Below are 18188 nucleotides of genomic sequence, written 5' to 3' on the forward strand. Positions count from 1 at the left end.
TGTGAGTGAGAGAGTCTGTACGCAGGCCATTTAAGAGAATGCCTGGGTTTCCCACAGCCTTCGGTTCCACCTAGATGGTCAGAATCCCCACTGTTTATCACAGCCAGGTGTTGTCAGGGCTACTCTTCCAGACACTAGGACTCTGGGCTGCGGAGGCAATTATAAGCCTGGGGTCTCTTGCTCCTCCAGGGGCGGGTGGGGGGTGCGGGAGTAAGCATCATGGCTGAGATATTTCTCCCATTTCTCAGGCACCACACAGAGGTTTGGGGCCTGCCCATTTCATATCTCCACCCCTCCTACCATTCTCTACGTGGCTTCTTTTTTATATCCTTAGTTATAAAGAACTTCTGTTTAGCCAGACTTTGGATGGTTCTCCAGGTAGATTGCAATTTAGTTGTTCTTTAAATGTGTTCATGGAAGGAAACAGGCACAGCGTTTATTCACTTTGCCATCTTGGATCTCAATTCTAGTGTGTGCCATTTTAAATCAACGAGTGAGTTTTATCTCGTGAGCTCAGAATCACAGGGATATACTATAACACTGTCACAATTTCAAGGTTAAATGAGTTTGGAAAACTTCCCTAGAATTTCAAGTTCTCACTTTCCTTGTAACAGGTAATGGATGGCCAGGGTCACAATTTCTAACATAGCAGTGGCCAGCTAAGGGCATTTGCAAACACTTTTTTTTTCCCCAAAATAAACTGTATACTGATGATTTTCTCTTAAAGGCAGTATCTGTGTTCTTTGTGGCTTGTCCTCTGTGTTCTGCAGACCACCTGAAACATTGTGCTTAACAGGTGGGCAATTAATGAATGAATGAGGTAGTCTGGGAGAAGTTAGAGATCAAAATGCCTAGACCCATTCTAAGAAGTTAAGCAACTATCAGTTAAGAGAAAGAGCTGCTGAAAAAGAGAAGAGCTGCTCACTGGAGCCCTATCAGAATGTTTTCCAAGGCAGCTGCACAAATATCCCCACCAGAGTAGGGCAGCTTTCTTTCTGTAAATGTTTGGAAAATACAGCCCCTAGGCTTTTGCTTCCTGCTGTAGATCCATAGGGTATATTATTGCCCAACAAACAGAACACTCTGTGTCTGATTGCTCAGGGCTTTATTTTATTTTATTTTTTCTCTAGAGTTTGCATTAGGGGATGTTTTTCGAAATGTTTCTAAAGGTCATTTGAAATATTTTTGAAACTAAGAAAATAATGAGATGCCTGGAAATGCTGAGACACTTCCTTTCAAATTGATAACCGAAAACACAATAAGCTTTATGTATGTGTCATTATCAAGACAACCTTCATTTTCTGCAGAGATGCTCTCTCCCAGAGGAAGCAACATGCCTGAAATAGACAGAGTTAATAATAATTAGTGCTGAAGTTCTTAGGATATATGTTGCTATACTCCTATCCTAACACAGTTTGTATATTTCCAAGAATACTTCATTTTCTGCCACAGGTAATTTCCAATAATTAGAGAAGAGTTAGTAAAATACAGAACAGCAAAATCCTCACAAATATGCAACTAATGATTCACCCAATGTTAAGATTCTTGAACACAAGACTCACTTTTCCTTCAATAAACAAAAATATCATTTAATATAAAATGTGCTAAAAGCAATACTTTTCAATTCTAATGAAATCAGTAATGGTGATGTTGATGATGAAAACACAGAAGGTCCCCGAGTTCAACTTATGATTTTCAGATTTTACAAGGTTGCAAAAGCAATATACATAATAAATTACACAAGACATTCAACACTAATAAAGTAGGCTTTTTGTTAGATGATTTTGCCCTACTATTGGCTAATGTAAGTGTTCTGAACATTTTTAAGGTAGGCTAGGCTAAGTTAGATATTTAGTATGTAAGGTGTATTGAATGTATTTTTCTTATTAGTTTCAGGTGAACAAAACAATGTAATAGCTAGACATTTACACCCCTCACAAAGTGATAACCTCCCTCCCCCAATCTACTAACCCTCTGATATCATATATAGCTGTTACAATTCCATTGACTCTATTCCCTATGCTATACTCCACATCTCGTGACTATACATAAATATATTATATTTGACATTCCATATTATTCAGCTTCAGCTTCAGGTGTACAGCACAGTGGTCAGACATCTACACTGTCCATGAAGTGGTCTCCCTAATAAGACAGGTGCTCATCTGACCCCTTACAAAATCTTTACAACATTATTAAATGTATTTTTTAAATTAGTTTCAGGCGCACAAAGCAATGTAATAGTTATACATTTATCATTTATATCCCTCACACAGTGACAACCTCCTCCCCCATCCACTACCCCTCTGACATCGCACACAGCCGTTACATTAACACTGTCTCTATTCCTCATGCTGTACTCCGCTTCTTGTAACCATATGTGTGTGTGTGTGTATATATATATATATATATATATATATATATATATATATATAATTGTAGTTGACATTGATTATCTTACAAATATGTTCAGTTTACTATGAGTTTATCGGGATGCAACCGCATTATAAGTCAAGGGGCATCTCTAATCATAACAGAATTAATATGCTTCCATTTGGGGAGTATAGTTATTTACTCATGAACAAGTTTGTGATATTTACTGTTTATAAATCAGGACAAATTATCTATTGTAAAAGATTAAAATTAGTAGCAAAAATAAAAATTTTACTTAATAATGTTGACACTCACTAATAAAATTTTTGTCAAAGTAATCCATTCTAAGGAGCGTATGAGAGAGAAGACAGAAATCATTGTTTAGAGCTGAAATGAACCACTGAGATCATTCCATTTAACCTCTTACTTTTTCACAGGAAGAAACAAGAGGCCCAGAGTGCTGATATTTTTTGTCTAAAGCAATTTTAGTGTCAGTGTTGGGACTAGACCCAAAATTGCATTGATCTCCAAACTGGGGAAGCAAGAAAGCAGTAAAGTCAGCAGGCATTGCCACCTTCTTTTGGAGCACGTAAATTTTGGCCTTCCAACTTGGTTAGAGCAGTGTCCATTCCTCTCTTCTCTAATTTGTGTTCTTTCTTCTTTCTGCATTTATTCTTTATTCCATTTCCAAATAATGGGAATGCAAGAGTGAAAAAAAGTTGAGGCAGAAGCATTTAGTACTAGGGTGATCTATTAACTTAGGGTGGACATGCTCTCTCTGTATTTAAAATAAACTTCTGATTCCCCCATATGCAATAGGAAGGCTTCCGGAATCCTGAGGTCACTCCATATCAGGATAAGATGGAATAAATGCCATATAGAGAAGAGCTTACTATGGACCAGACACTGTTCCAGCCCTTTATATGGATTATCTTATTTAAGTTACCTACACTCTATGAGGTAGTTATCACCAATGATATAAGTAAACTACATAAGATTTTAAGTGATTTACACAAATCACATAAGTACTACAGTTGAAGCCAGAATTTCAGTCCAACACTTATGACTCTAGAGATAGTCTGTTATGAAGATTATGCCAATTCTATCATTAAAGATTGCATTTACAGTCAATTTTTTAAAGTTTGATTTTGGTTAATAATTTCAACCTTATGCACCATGTCTTTTACCACAACTAATAAGAAGTAAATATCACTGATAGGGATTTTAGTTCCTTTGTCTTGAGGCTGGGAGGCAATGTCTATAGAAATGGAATCCATCAGTCTCTTCAAAAAATAGTGCTTATTTTGCATATCAGGCATCAAAATACAACATGAAGCAAGAGAGATATACAGAGGACAAGTTATATAATACATAAATAATGAAAAATAAAAATTCAGGATTATATCACCTATCTATCACATTTAGAAATTGTTCATGAATTCTCTTAAAAAGTAGAAGAGATGGTAATTTGATGATTAGAAAAAAGAAAACAGGTTTTTTCTAAACATGGAAATATGAAGAATGATTCCTAAGAAATATTGAATGCTGAAAACAGTGAGCGTAGAAGACCTCCATTCTCCAATATTGATTACAGTAGCGGGAAGGCCAAATTTCTTTTGAAGGTATTAAATTTCTTGAGGGAGATTCCCCTGGGGCAGTGAGTAAGATGAGAAAGAACATCTCTCTTTAGCTCTCAAAAGAACATCTTACCCATTTTTATTTCTTATTCTTCCCTGAAATAACAATGAAAAGGTCAAGGAATTTTTTTGAAAACCTGTGCTATACACATACTAAAAGAAGTTTCTACCATATTTTTAAATAAATGACAATGAGATTAATAACAGAAAGACCTTCCAGAACATATAACATGGGATATGATTTAAAGTCTTTCCTTTCCCCCCAACATAATTCAGGAAATTAGAACTGAATAATGAAACTTCTTATTAACTCTAAAATGGAAAACAGCAATGAACTTGGCACTGACTTTCATGTATCTCATTTCTATAACCCAGTGTACTTCCCCTTAATCAAAATTGGAAGCAAACATTTTTATATCCATGTAATTCAGTATATAATTGATTAAGGACTTCTGGGCTATTTTCTTACAAAATGTATGTGCATATTCATATTAGCGCATTAGTCTTAGATGGAAAAATTTGCTGGGTTAATTCTCTTTGTTCTATTCTAGGACAGCACATATAATTAGCCTTTTAACTAACGCTTGCTGAGTAGGGTGAGTCATATACAAATATGCATTTGCTCCAGTTTGCAGAAGTAAGAAAACTGGTTCTCACCTCCAGTGTATGCATGATACTTTAAATCTCAACCCCTAAATCACTGAGGATTTTAAAGTTCTCTTCCTTACAGTTCTCTGGGATTGATCTGTTGTAATTTAATCTTTATTAAATAACCACTCCTAAGGGTATCAAAGTAAGTTTACTTACCATGATTTGATTGATACTGGGTCTTAATACCAAAAAAAAAAATTCTAACACAGTTTGTGTCATGCATAATATTTTCACATATAGCAACAATTCGTGTTCATGGCAGGCACCACAAATATTTGTTGAATAAATGGATGAATGAATCCCTTTCAGTGCAACAGTTCAGAAGTATTCTATCAAAATGAAATTAGAGCTAGTTGAAATCGGGGCCTTTGGAGTGTCAGACAGAGGTGAGTGGAACAGCTGGAGGTGATTCACAGGCCAATAAATCCAAAGGAGAAACTCTCAAAGACAAAATCTCTAGTTAACTGCTTTGCATAGCACCTTGGATAGAAGATCATAAAATCATAAAAAAATATGTGTGTGGACCTTATAAATTGAAATTATTGAGTGATGACACTGGTTTTGTTATTATGTAAATGGGAATTCTGTCAATTATGGATTATTGCTCTGGGAACAATACTAATGGTGAATTATCAGAACTGACATTTAATAATCCTCGGGGAAAAATGGTTAATAAACCTCTGTATTTTAGATATTGCAAAGGATAAAAAGATATATAAGGAGCTGACTCCCAAGATCATGAAATGCAGTTTTTATGGACAAAAATAGGAAGTAAATGCATTATAATCTTCAGAACATTCTCAGGGGTTTATTACTGCTTCCCCCATAGCAAGCTGAAACTCTGGTTCCAAAGGCCCTTGAGGAAATTTAGTAAAAAGGCAGTGAGGTGGCTGTGAACTTTGGTCTATTTTTATTACTCCCTGCAAATTCTCTATGGTTTTCACACAAAGTAGTGCTGGAAAGAATGGCACCACTAAATAATTTTATTCTGGCTTGTGTGTGTTTTTTTGTTTGTTTGTTTGTATGTATGTTTTTTATATACCTAGAAGCTGCTGTTTTGAATTTCTTAGAAGAGATTGTACATGTCAGCGTTTCTAAGAGTAGTGTGAACACCCATGTGGAGATTCTTTCCAAGATGGTGGGCCTGGAGGAAACACCTATGGAACAGATACCATGACTTGTCATTTCATTTCCTTCCTGATACCTGGAAAGATGAGGGCACTAAAAGATGGTGCTTGGGAAGTTTTCTGATGTAAACATTTGAGTTGATAAATAGAAAAAAGAGTACACTGAGAATTCACCTTCCAATTTAGCATGTTAAAACTTTTTTTTTTTAATACAGCTATAGATAAAGAGTTACATAATTTTTGCTTCGTAGGGAGACGATTCAGTATACAGACTGCAGATAAAGTCCCAGTTCTAACACTTATTAAATGTACAACCTTGAAAAGTTAGCCTTTTTAGTTCTCAGTTTTTTCATCTGTAAAATGGGGATAGTAATAATACCTACTTTGTAGATAGCTTGAAAGTTAAATGAGATAATCCATGTTTACTATTTACTACAAAATGTCTGGCATGCAATGAGCGCTCAAAAGTATGATGATGATGATGATGATGATGATGATGATAATAATTGTGTTCTTATAGAGCTCAAGTTGTATTCACACTTATCATCTTATTTTTCTACAAATTGCTATAAAATAAGCAGTAGCCTCATTTTCTGATAGGCTTGGAGAGTAAGATTTCATGAAACCAAAGAAAAAAAACGTTCCTTAATTTAAAAAAAAATGTACAAATTAGGAAGAATAGCTTAGAGAAAGGAAGGTATTCTTGTGTTGGTGCATTCATGGTTGAGTTATTCTACCCTTAGAAGCTAGAGAAAGAAGCAAAATAACAAACCTTTCCTGTGAATATTGGTGGGGATATTTAGTCGACTTAGAATAAGTGACTTAGATCACAGAGTAATTTAGTCACAGATGGGAAACAAAAGCTTCATAAGTATTAAATCCCTAATGTCAAGTTGGCATCTTTTCCATTTTTACACTCTTCTTTCCAGTACTTGACAATGGCACATTAAGAATACTAAAGTCAATTCCAGGTAAGATGGTGGAGTAGGTAAATGTTGTGCTTGACAGATGCATATGCAGAGTTCAAAACACTGGTTATAAGGATATTCTGTGATCTCTATGAGAACATCAACAAAGAGATAGGAAATACAAAAATGGATATAGGAAACATAAAAAAGAACCAATCAGAAATAAAGACTATAATAACTAAAATGAAGAATATGTGAGAGAGAACTAATAGTAAATTAGATGAAGCAGAGGATTTAATCAGAGATATAGAAGATAAGGTAGCAGAAAACACCCAATCAAAACAGAACAAAGGAAAAAAGACTCTAAAAAAGTGAGGAGAGTTTAAACGGTCTCTGGGACAACATCAAACATACCAACATTCACATCATAGGGGCACCAGAAAGAGAAGAGAGAGCAAGAAATTAGAAACCTAGTTGAAGAAATAATGATGGAAAACTTTCTTAACCTGGCCAACGAAATGGATATTCAAGCCCAGGAAGTACACAGAGTCTCAAACAAGATGAACCCAAACAGGCCCATACCAAGACACATCATAATTAAAGTGCCAAAATTTAAAGACAAAGAGAGAATCTTAAAAGCAGCAAGAGAAGGCAGTTGGTTACCTACAAGGGAGCTCCCATAAGACCGTCAGCTAATTTCTCAACAGAAACATTGCAGACCAGAAGGGATTGACACGAAATATTCAAAGCAATGACCTACAGCCAAGATTAATCTACCCAGCAAAGCTATCATTTAAATTTGAAAGATAGATAAAGAGCTCTCTAGACAAGAAAAAGCTAAAGATGTTCATCATGACCAAACTAGTATTACAAGGAATATTAGAGGGACTTCTTTAAAACCAATAAAGAAGAAAAAATGTAAAATAAATATGAATAATAAAATGGCAATAACTACATATTTATTAACAATTACTTTAAATGTAAATTGATTTAATACTACAAGTGAAAACATAGGGTGAGGTGAATGGATGATGAGGATACTGCCTACAAGTGACTCACTCCAGATCAAAAGATACCCACAGACTGAAAGTAAAATGGGGAAAAGATATTTCATGGAAAAAAGAAAATCTGATATAGCCATACTTATACCAGATTAAATAGACTTTAAAATAAGGCTATTACAAGAAACAAAGAAGCACCTAGCAATCCCACTTCTGGGTATTTATCTGAAGAAACCCAAAACACTAATTCAAAAAGACATATTCATCCATATGTGCATTGCAGTATTATTTACAATAACCAAAATATGTATGCAACCTAGGTCTCCATCGATAGATAAATGGATAAAGAAGAAGTGGTATATACAGAGGGTGCCAAAAAAAAAATGTATACACTTTTTCAGAAAAGAAAAAAAAACTGTATTAAAATTGTAATGCTCAATATATAATGATAATGAAAGATGAATACAAGTCATGTGTATACACTTCTTGGTACTCCCTTTTTATACAATGAAATGTTACTCAGCCATAAAAAATGAAATTTGCCATCTGCAATAATGTGGATGGACATAGAGGGTGTTGTGCTAAGTGGAGTAAGTCAGACAGAGAAAGACAAATGCCATGATTTCACTTATATCTGGACTCTAAATAACAAAATAAATGGACAAATAAAACAGAAATACACTCATAGATACAGAGAACATTTTGATGGTTACCAGATGGGAGGGAGTTTGGGGGGATGAGTGAAAAAGGAGAAAGGATTAAGAAGTACAAATTGGTAGTTATGAAATAGTCATGGAGATATAAAATAGAGCATAAGGAATATAGTCAATAGTATTGTAATAACTATGTATGTGGTCAGATGGGTACTAGATTTATCAAGGTGAACACTCCGTGAGTTTTATATATGTCCAACCACTATGCTATATACCTGGCATTAATATAATACTATAGGTCAACTATAATTGGAAAATAAAAAATATATATATATTAAAATAAAAAAATAATAAAATTTTAAGGCTAAGCATATTTCAAATTTTACTACATACTTATAGGTAATATCTATCATTGCATGGTAATGACAACACAAGTAATAGATAATGATAGTTACTGCTCTTTCGGGAAACACTAGTGCTCTGTGCATGCAGTGCCAAGCTTAGTCAGTACACCCAGTAGATTTAACAGGAAGGAAACAAGCATATTTGATATAAAATTTTTGGCTGTAAGCTACTTTCCTAAAAATGTTTGTGCCATTTAGCAACATTTGAATTCTCCCTATTCTTGTACCTATGATATTTGGTATGTTGTTATAAAGATCAGAATGTGGCTGGACGCTGAACTGCATCTCTTGCCAGGGATATTTGTTTTCAATCTGCAAAGGTTCTGGTGTGTTGTTTAGTCACTTTGGTTTGAATTAGAGTTAATCTTACCTAATCAACTTTGTTGATCTCTCCTCCTCTTGCTTCCTCTGGGTATTCTTGCTTGATCCTCAGTCAAGGTCAGGTGTCCAAGTTATATGTGCAAGCTGTGTTCATGTGGTGTTTTTTTTGTTTTTTTTTCCTTTAGGGCACTTTTCTTTGTTAGTAATTCATGTTTGTAACTGGACTTATTTCATTAATGCCCAACTACCCTCACCAAACTGTAATTTCAGTCAGAACGAAGACTGGGTTTTCTCTGCTCACCAACATTTCCCCAGTCTGCCATGGTGCTGGGCACCACCAAGGATACAGCCAAAAAATATTTGTTGAATGAACACATGTTTTGAATAGATGGAGAAATGGGGCCTGGGCTCATCACAAAAGGTTTACCCAGGTTCATTTTGGGAGAAAAGGTTTATCTGGAAATAATATTAATGGTTATATATATTTCGTCTTCATAAAACTTCTGCTCAATAAAAAAATTCAGGCTTTCTCCCCAAATAGATCTTTTATTTTGGGTGGAAGGAGTCCCTGAGTGATTGTTCATAATGGTACACAGAAAATACATAAACCAATGAATTCAAGTGTCAAACTGATGATGGGTTCTTATATTTCAATAATGGTTGGAAACATGTGATACCTGAATTTGCCTCATTAGTTTCATATGTAAGGTCTGCCCTAGACGACCTCGTCCTTCCTAAGGTTTTTGACCCACAGTTCCATGGCAAACAGCTTGATGACTAGTCCAGTTAAAGATTTATGAGAAAGAGTAGTGGGAATGTTATGAACATAAGGTCTATGCCCTTCCTAAGAAAAATGAGCTCTTGTTTTTTTTGTTTTGTTTGTTTGTTTGTTTTTATTTTAATTATAGTTTTAAGCCAGAAAGCTGCTAACTTGATAACCCTTCATTCAGGGTGTTAGGGATATGGTTAAGGACTCCCCAGTTGTTTTTAGGAATTACCAAATACCTCTCCTGTACCTTCAAATCATTCTGTTGTCTTCAGTACCATTATGTCTTCTTCCCATCCTGTTTTGACTCCTTGTATCGTGGCTGCTCCTGTTGGAGAAATTTTGCCATTGCCACGACCTACATGAGAATGCCAATGCCATCCCAAGGGATGCTGTCTGTGTGGACTACTAAAGTGCTAGAACAGTGCTGATTCCCATGAAAGAAGAAGATTCTCCCCAACTTTTAGACATGCCTTTTTATCTGAAACCTGAACGTTCACAAGGTCTCTAGGGAATCGTTCCCAAAAAATCTTACCCATACTCCTCACCCAGAATTCCACAGTAATTCTGTGGAAAACACATGCCAGACTTACGTCCCTATACTGATGCTAAAGAAGGGAGGATGGTGCATGTTTTAAGTCATCACATGTTTTTCTTCTCCCCTATCCCTTCCTGCTACAAAGAGGGCAGAGTTTGAACGCAGAAAATTGTCCCTTTCCTTAGAGTGACTTAGGCAATTGATGTCTTTTAACTTAGTCATAATGTCTTCTTACCTTAGGCAGCATTGGCAATAGCACAAATGTGCAGGGGTACCCTGAGAATAGACAAATTTTATCATTTTCACCATTTTTTCTCCATCTCTTATCCTTCCTTCCTCCTTGTGGAAGTTAGGACCTTCTTAGTGTTCAGTGTCTAAACATTGTGTCTTTGTGCTTTCTGGCTCTCCAAATAGCTTCATATCATTTCCTACCTTTCCAAAGCAAAAGGTCCCTTCAGGTCAGTCCTTAACAAGCTGGGTGTTTGTCTGATGTTAATAATTCACAGTAAGGGATAATGAGCAATTGATAACAGAGGTTTGATATTGCCATGATACATTTCTATTTAAAACATTTGACAGTATAAATGAATTCCAACTGAAAATATTTAGAAAAAAGTTATCCTGCTTGTTTCTTTCAAAGAGTAACATATTGGAATCAAAACTTCAGTCCCACAATTCCCTTTCAAGCTTGGTTCTTATCATTTCAACTGATTTTGCAGCACTCTGGACATAGTAAGGGGAAGAAGACAGGTTTTATTTAGTATAAGAACTCAGTAAAATGTTAGATTTTGAAACCTAGAAACATATTTATTTAAAATTTGAAAACATGCCAGTATAAACAAAGGTACATTTTCAAGCAAAATTTAAATTTAAAAACAAACCAAACCAAAATAAAATAAAATAAAAAAACCAAGAACACCTATTTAACTGTCTCAATCCTTAATTATTTTTAATAATGTTCAAAGCCCAATTTTCTCTTTTGGTGTTAAATATCTTCTCATATATGTCAATAGAAAAAAATGTTTATTAAGTATTAAAATTCCTCTATACAGTGGTGGAATAAATTATTTGTTGTCTTTAATTTCCAGGGGTCTACAGCTGAAACCCTGATTTCCATAAGAAGGCAAACTTTCTCATTATTGGGCTTGGCCATGAAAGAGACTGTTTAGACAGGACCTTGGTGAATCTATCACCACATTCTTCTGCTTAAAGAAACATATAGTCACGGAAATATTTGCTTGACAACTGAGTAAATCCAACTCTGATACATGTCTATCACAGTTCACAACATATCTAGGTGTGGAATGACGAATCATAATTCAAAAAGGCAGGCTGAGGGGAAGAAAGCCCCCAGTTCTAGTTACACGTGAGGTATGCAGTCACAGTACATGGTGTTGGAGAACTTTCAGTCAGTCAGGTGGAACAAAATCGGCAAAGAGTTTTGTCATAGCTCTTAATCTAATTCAGCAGTTTTCTTGAAGTATATCTAAAAAACGCAAATTCAGTAAACAGGCAACAAGTAGTGCTAGGGATTTAGTTAGGCAGTGGTTAAAGAAAGGGGAGTGAATAGCCCCTAGGAACCAACATATTGATATTTTACCTGATATTTTAATGAAAACTGGAAAGAGAAAGTTATATTCATTACATATTTTAGAATGTGTTAGCATGGCAAAATAGAAAATACACTGAATCTGGAGTTAGAGGATAGGAATTTTGTGCAGTTTCCTCCAATTGCTACCTACTTGAATTTTTAAAAGCATTCATTCTTTCAGTTTATTCATCTATACAAGGAGTTTAAATGGCCGACCTTCCTCATAGGGAAGATGTGAGGATAAATGAGTGGGTGCATATAAAAAGACATTTAAAGGTAAATGCTAAGAAGAGAAACAAAATAAGAGAGTCCAATACTGGTAATATGATGGAAGCAAGCAAAGTGGAGGGAGATGTCCAGAAGAAAATTAAATTCCGCATTCGGATATAGAGAGAGGTAGTTTAGACTGGAGACACAATGAAAAAGCTAATCAGCCTACATGAAAAATGTTTGTTGGCATGAGAGATTAATCCCAGATTATAATCACTTCTCATTGCCCTTAAAATGCAAATTAATTCTCTTGATCTCAGCTCTTTAGTTATTCTGTATTCTTAAAATCTTATTAAAAACTAAATTAGTTATTAATAGGAGTCCATATGAAATGAAATTATTTTCTAGAAGGTGAATTGACAAATGGAGGAATGTAACACTGTAGACCTGCAGTAATAAACTGAAGCCTGCGTAAGTCAGCATGTCCAATCCTTTTATATGTACTTATTGTCCCTGAGGGGAGTAAAGAAACTAGCCATTCTTAAACACCCACCTCAGGTCAGGGAGTGTGTCTATTTCAACCAATCCTCACAGGCATCTTATGAGGAAGGTGCCATTCATATAGGGGGAAATAAACATCTATTGAGGTTTGGTAGACTGATAATATAGGTCTTCTAAAGTCACTTAGAAATTCTTAACTGGTTATGTTAAAGAAAAAAAATCTCACTGATGAGCAAATAGAAGTTGGTTTTATTCCTATACTATTGTCAGCAAGATGGGAGAGGGAGAGTTCAAGTCAAGTCTGACTAACCAACTCTGCTGAGACAAAGGGCAGAGGGTTTTTACCATGTTTCCCTGAAAATAAGACCTAGCCAGACAATCAGCTCTAACGCATCTTTTGAAGCAAAAATTAAGATAAGACCCGGTCTTATTTTAATATAAGACCAGGTAATATAATATAATATAAAATAATACCGAGCCTTATATTAATTTTTGCTCCAAAAGACGCATTAGAGCTGATGGTCCGGCTAGGTCTTATTTTCAGGGAAACATGGTAGTGCTGAGATGAGCTAGGTGGAAGATACTGGAAGACATTAGGAGGGCTGATGATCCATGAGATGGAAGGAGCACAATGAGTTCTCCCTCGGCTGCAAACCTTTTGCTGTGCTACTAGGCCTGTTGCTAGTTGAGGCCCAGCCACCCAAGTTAGGCTCCTCCCCTCCCACAGAGACTCGGAGATAGGGGTGCTACATCTTTGAATGTTTAAATTTCAAAGAGGTGGTTAACACATCCTTGAGAAAGACATTTTCTGGGTTGTAAAACTGGCAAGAGGCTGAGAATAGGTTTACATATATTTTAAAGGAGTAGAGAAAACAAATTACAAGTTTTCTAAAATAAATGCTCTAAGAAAAGGAACGGCAGAGGCCTACAATCAGGAAGAAACCTGTTTAAAGTTTAGCCAAGCTCTGGGGAACATTCCTACTACCTCAGGCAATTTAAAATTTACAATTGTCATGCAAAACGTTAAACAAAGATACCAAAACCAAGAAAACCGCAGGCTCTAGCTGGGACCTATTAAATCTGAAAATCAGTATTTCTGGTGACTTGGGCACCAGATAAAGAACATATCATATGAAATCTGCCTTTCAAACAAATTTTTCACTGTACAATACCATATTGTTAACTATATGCACATTGTTGTACAGCAGGTCTCTAGAACTTTTTCATCATACATGACTGAAACTCTAACCCATTAGAAAATATGGTGCATACATTAAATGGAGTATTATTTGGCCTCAGAAAAGAAGGAAATCTTGTCATATCCTACACTGTGGATGAAATTTGAGAGCATTATGCTAAGTGAAATAAGCCCATCACAGAGAACAAACACTGCATAATTCCACTTAAATGAGATATCTAAAGTGAGCCTCAGCATTTTTAAAAGCTGCTCAGGCATTTGAGAGCTGTGTCTTGAGATCAAATGTGTAGGTGTTTGGCATAAGGTAACACTCTAAACCCCTTGACTGAGCTATGAGGATATTCCTCATCTTCCACCATTCCACCTTCCTTACCCCCATTTTTTTGTGTGTGTTTGTTGTTGTTGTTGTTGTTTAATTGGCAAGCATTATTTTAGATTTGGTGATGATATACTCACTTCAGTTTTAGTGCTGGTGTAACCTCTGAGTACTTAGTTATGTTCTGTCACACACTGTTGGTTGCCAACTCCAACTCTCTTCCCCTCCCCTTTATGGTTTATATTTCTCAGATTTGCTTGGGCAGTGACACACTCGGTAAACAGACTCCTCCACAGATTCATGAAATGAATTATCATTGATCAACAGTAAGATGAGTGTTTCCCCTCTGCTAAGTAAACATGACCTAGTACTAGCAAATAAGATGTAAGAGAAATGTCCTGAGATGCTACTGGGCAGGATTTTTCTCCCTGGAACAAAGAAATAATGAGAATCCTTGTCTCTTTCTTTGTACTTTGGATGAATTGGATAGCAAATGATGCTTAGAGCTGAGGTAGCCCTCTTGCAACCAGGAGGTAAGCTAAATGTTGAAAAATCAACTACTGAAGATGGCAGAGTGGAGAGTTAGAAAAAGCCGAGTCCTTACTGGTATCATTATGTTACTGTACCAAACGAAGAATCACCTACTTCCAGGTTACTTCTAATGTGTGCAAGATTTCTTTTTCTCACTAAGCTAATGTTAGTTAATTGTTATCGTACCTTGTTATTGCAATGGTAACCATTCTACTTGATGATGTAATAACATGGTAAGCCAAAAACTGAAAGATATGTAGAGGTTGCAGAAGTCATCATAAGAGAAAAGAGAGTGCTCTATCTACGTCCTTGCACATGGCCACAATGCATCTCTCTTTTTACAACATAATAGTAAAAACACTTACTATAGATTCCCTTGTTTTAAAATTATTGATGTGTGTGTCTCCCTTCCCTATTGGGATGTGATCTCCTGGAGGGTGAATGCTATGTTTTATTTATCTTGGAATCCCTTCCAGCCCTAATTTAATTCTTTGCATGTGCCAGTTGCTCAGTAAGTGTTGGATTGAGTGAACTGAAGTTTGAAGTCAGCAGCTGAGTGATTTATGAAGACTGGAATGAAGTGTGAGTTGAATGAGGTTCTCCATGGAGATAAAAATGGTGGTTGGATTAAACACATCTTTAAAAAAACACTCTATGAAATGAATGTCAAGAGATCTCTTTCAATTGGTCTTTGTACCATCACCACTATCCCATCAACACTTGAATGATTAGGTTTAGGTAGAATAATCAATCTAGAAAATCCATTTAACATTTCTTTGCTTCAATGATTAACACCTGGTACTCCTGAATAGTTTACTGGAATTGCTGTCTTATTTTATTTGTTTTATATTGATTACCATTTTTTTCCCATGCTGTTTCCTACCCTGAAGCATCATGTGAAACTACTGGCTGCACCTCAATCTCTCTCACCTCAGCAATAGAAACATCACATCAGTTTGGCTCACTTGCCCTCCAAGGACAGTCATGTGCACTGATAGTGGAGTTAAAAATAACTCTCTCTGTTTGGAATTCAAGTTGGATAGGAGACTCAACAACCACTAAGGCCACAGCCTTTCAGAACTGTCAACTGCCACTCATGGGACTTAACATAGCTGCAAGGCATGTCAATACTAAATATTTTCCCCACAGCCTAAAATAATTCAAAAGGAGGAAGGGAATTTGCCTAGGGCATGAACTCACATGCTCTTCTTTTTCAGTTATGTGAATTCTCATTTAACATCATTTAATTGCATGTAGACCCCTAAAGTGTCATAGGAGGCTCTATAGTCATGTAATCTTTGGCAGTAGGGAGGTCAATGCCTACATAATCCATCACACAGTATTAATTATTCAATTTTTAAAGGTTGCCAGGCGTTGGGATTTCACTAATATTGAAGAGAACCTGACTTGATGTTTATCAGCATTAGAATAAAGCAGTTATGTCATCTGATCAGTTAAACTCTGTGATACTGCAATAAATGGTGTATCTATCTGACCTTGTCAAAGGAAAATGAATAGCCATTTAGAACAGACTAAAAATAAAATTTTAATTGTCAGGACTAAAAATTAACAATTATATACACAACAGATTTCGAGACTTTATTCTCTCTTTGACCGTCAGTCTTCTCCTAAGTTCTTATCAAGAAGGCTCATTCCAACCATAAGACTGCCACTGCCCAGCATTCTTACCTTTAGCAACTCTATCAACATTTTTGCAGGGGCACCTATTGTCTTATTTTATATATAACTTTGTGAGAGGGCTTAAGTGTGGCTCCTTGCTTTTTCTATAAAGTGATGCCTATAGTTCTCATGTCTCAGAAAACTTGTTTTCATGTTGATGTGGTCTATAAGCCAGATAAGGATAAATCTGACAAAATATGCAAGGTCTGTATGTAAGCTGAAATCTATAAAGCATTGCTGAGAGAATTTTTTTTTTAACTATAAATAAATGGCTATTTTTCCATTAGTCAAAAACCTCAGTCTTGTTAAGATGTCAGTCTCTCCAATTGAATCTACAGATTCAATGAAATCTCAAACAAATCCAAGCAGGATTCTTTTTGTAGAGATTTACAAGTAGATTCTAATACTCTATAAAAATTCAAAGGACCTAGAATAGCTAAAACATGTCTAAAAAAAAAACCCCAAAAAACAATAAATTTGGAAGACTGACACTATCTGATTTCAAGACTTATTCTAAAATGACAATAATTTTAAGAGTGTGGTGTTGGTGTCAATACCAACAAATAAATCTATGAAACAGAACAGAAAATACAGTAATAACGCCACATATATTTTAGACAACTGATTTTTGACAAAGCTGCAAAGGTAATTTGATGCAGAAAATGTTTTTGTTTTTTTTTTGGTTAAAAATGGTGAGGCAACAATTAGAGTTCCATATGTCAAAAAAAAAAAAGTCAAAGAAAAAGGAAGAGAAAGAGAAAAAGATAGAACTTCGATCCATAGCTTAGAACTTTTACAAAATTTATTTAAAAATTTAATAAGTGTGAAACCTAAAACTGTGAAACTTGTAGAAGAAAACAAAGGAGAAAAATATTTTTGACTGAGTTAGACAAAGATTTCTTTGATCACAGTAAGTGACATTTAGATGACACAAAGTATAATGCATCAAAAAAGAAAAAATGATGAATTATACTTCATCCAAATTAAAATATTCTGCTCTTTAAATACATCAGCAAGGGAATCAAGAGACAAGCAAATATTTGCAAATCATAAATCTAATAAATTATATCTAGAATATAAAACCGGTTCAAGCTCTTGAATAAGAAACAAAACTAATAAAATGAGCAAAATATTTCAACTGACACTTCACCAAAGGTGATATGAGGTATGACAATTAAGTTCGTGAGCTCATCCTAGAAAAAGTGCTACATACCTCATTGCTGAATATCACCACAGACACCTTTGAAGTACTCCTCTTGGGAAGCTATGCACCCATGCCAGCGCCTAGTCCACCCTTCAAAGCAATTTTGGAACTCTTTTTCTGGAATGGCCATCAGAGCTGTCGTCGTATTACCCTTGATGTCCTGAATGTTATCAAGATGTCTTCCTTTCAATATTTATTTTATCTTAGGGTAAAGAAGGAAGTCATTGGGGGCCAGACCAGGTGAGTAGAGAGGGTGTCCTAATACAGTTATTTGTTTACTAGCTAAAAATTCCCTCACAGACAGTGCCGTGTGAGCTGGTGCATTGTGGTGAGGCAAGAGCCAATGAATTGTTGGCAAAAACTTCAGGTCGTCTAACTATTTCATGCAGCCCTTTTGATACTTCAAAATAGTAAACTTGTCAAGTTGGTACAAATTCATAATGAATAATCCCTCTGATATCAAAAATGATTAGCAACATTGTTGCAACAAGTTTGCAAACTTAATTGTCTGACCTGGTAAATGGGTAGCAATGCTCAATATTATAAGTTATTAGAGAAATCCATATTAATACTACCCT

At 35.5% G+C, this 18188-nt stretch overlaps 1 long non-coding RNA gene across 2 annotated transcripts; it reads right to left on the minus strand.

Annotated features, from left to right (window-relative positions):
* Positions 1-1088: 1088 nt before the first annotated feature.
* LOC109433968 (uncharacterized) lies at positions 1089-17933 on the minus strand. Of its 2 annotated transcripts, XR_002135760.2 has the most exons (3): positions 17620-17933; positions 10092-10169; positions 1089-1337 (listed from the first exon to the last, which is right to left on the minus strand). It is a non-coding gene; the product is annotated as an uncharacterized LOC109433968 (long non-coding RNA). The 2 variants fall into 2 exon arrangements; XR_012497616.1 differs by lacking the exon at positions 10092-10169.
* Between the last annotated feature and the right edge of the window lie 255 nt (positions 17934-18188).

This window comes from Rhinolophus sinicus, linkage group LG01, assembly GCF_036562045.2.
Source record: "Rhinolophus sinicus isolate RSC01 linkage group LG01, ASM3656204v1, whole genome shotgun sequence".
NCBI lineage: Eukaryota > Metazoa > Chordata > Mammalia > Chiroptera > Rhinolophidae > Rhinolophus > Rhinolophus sinicus.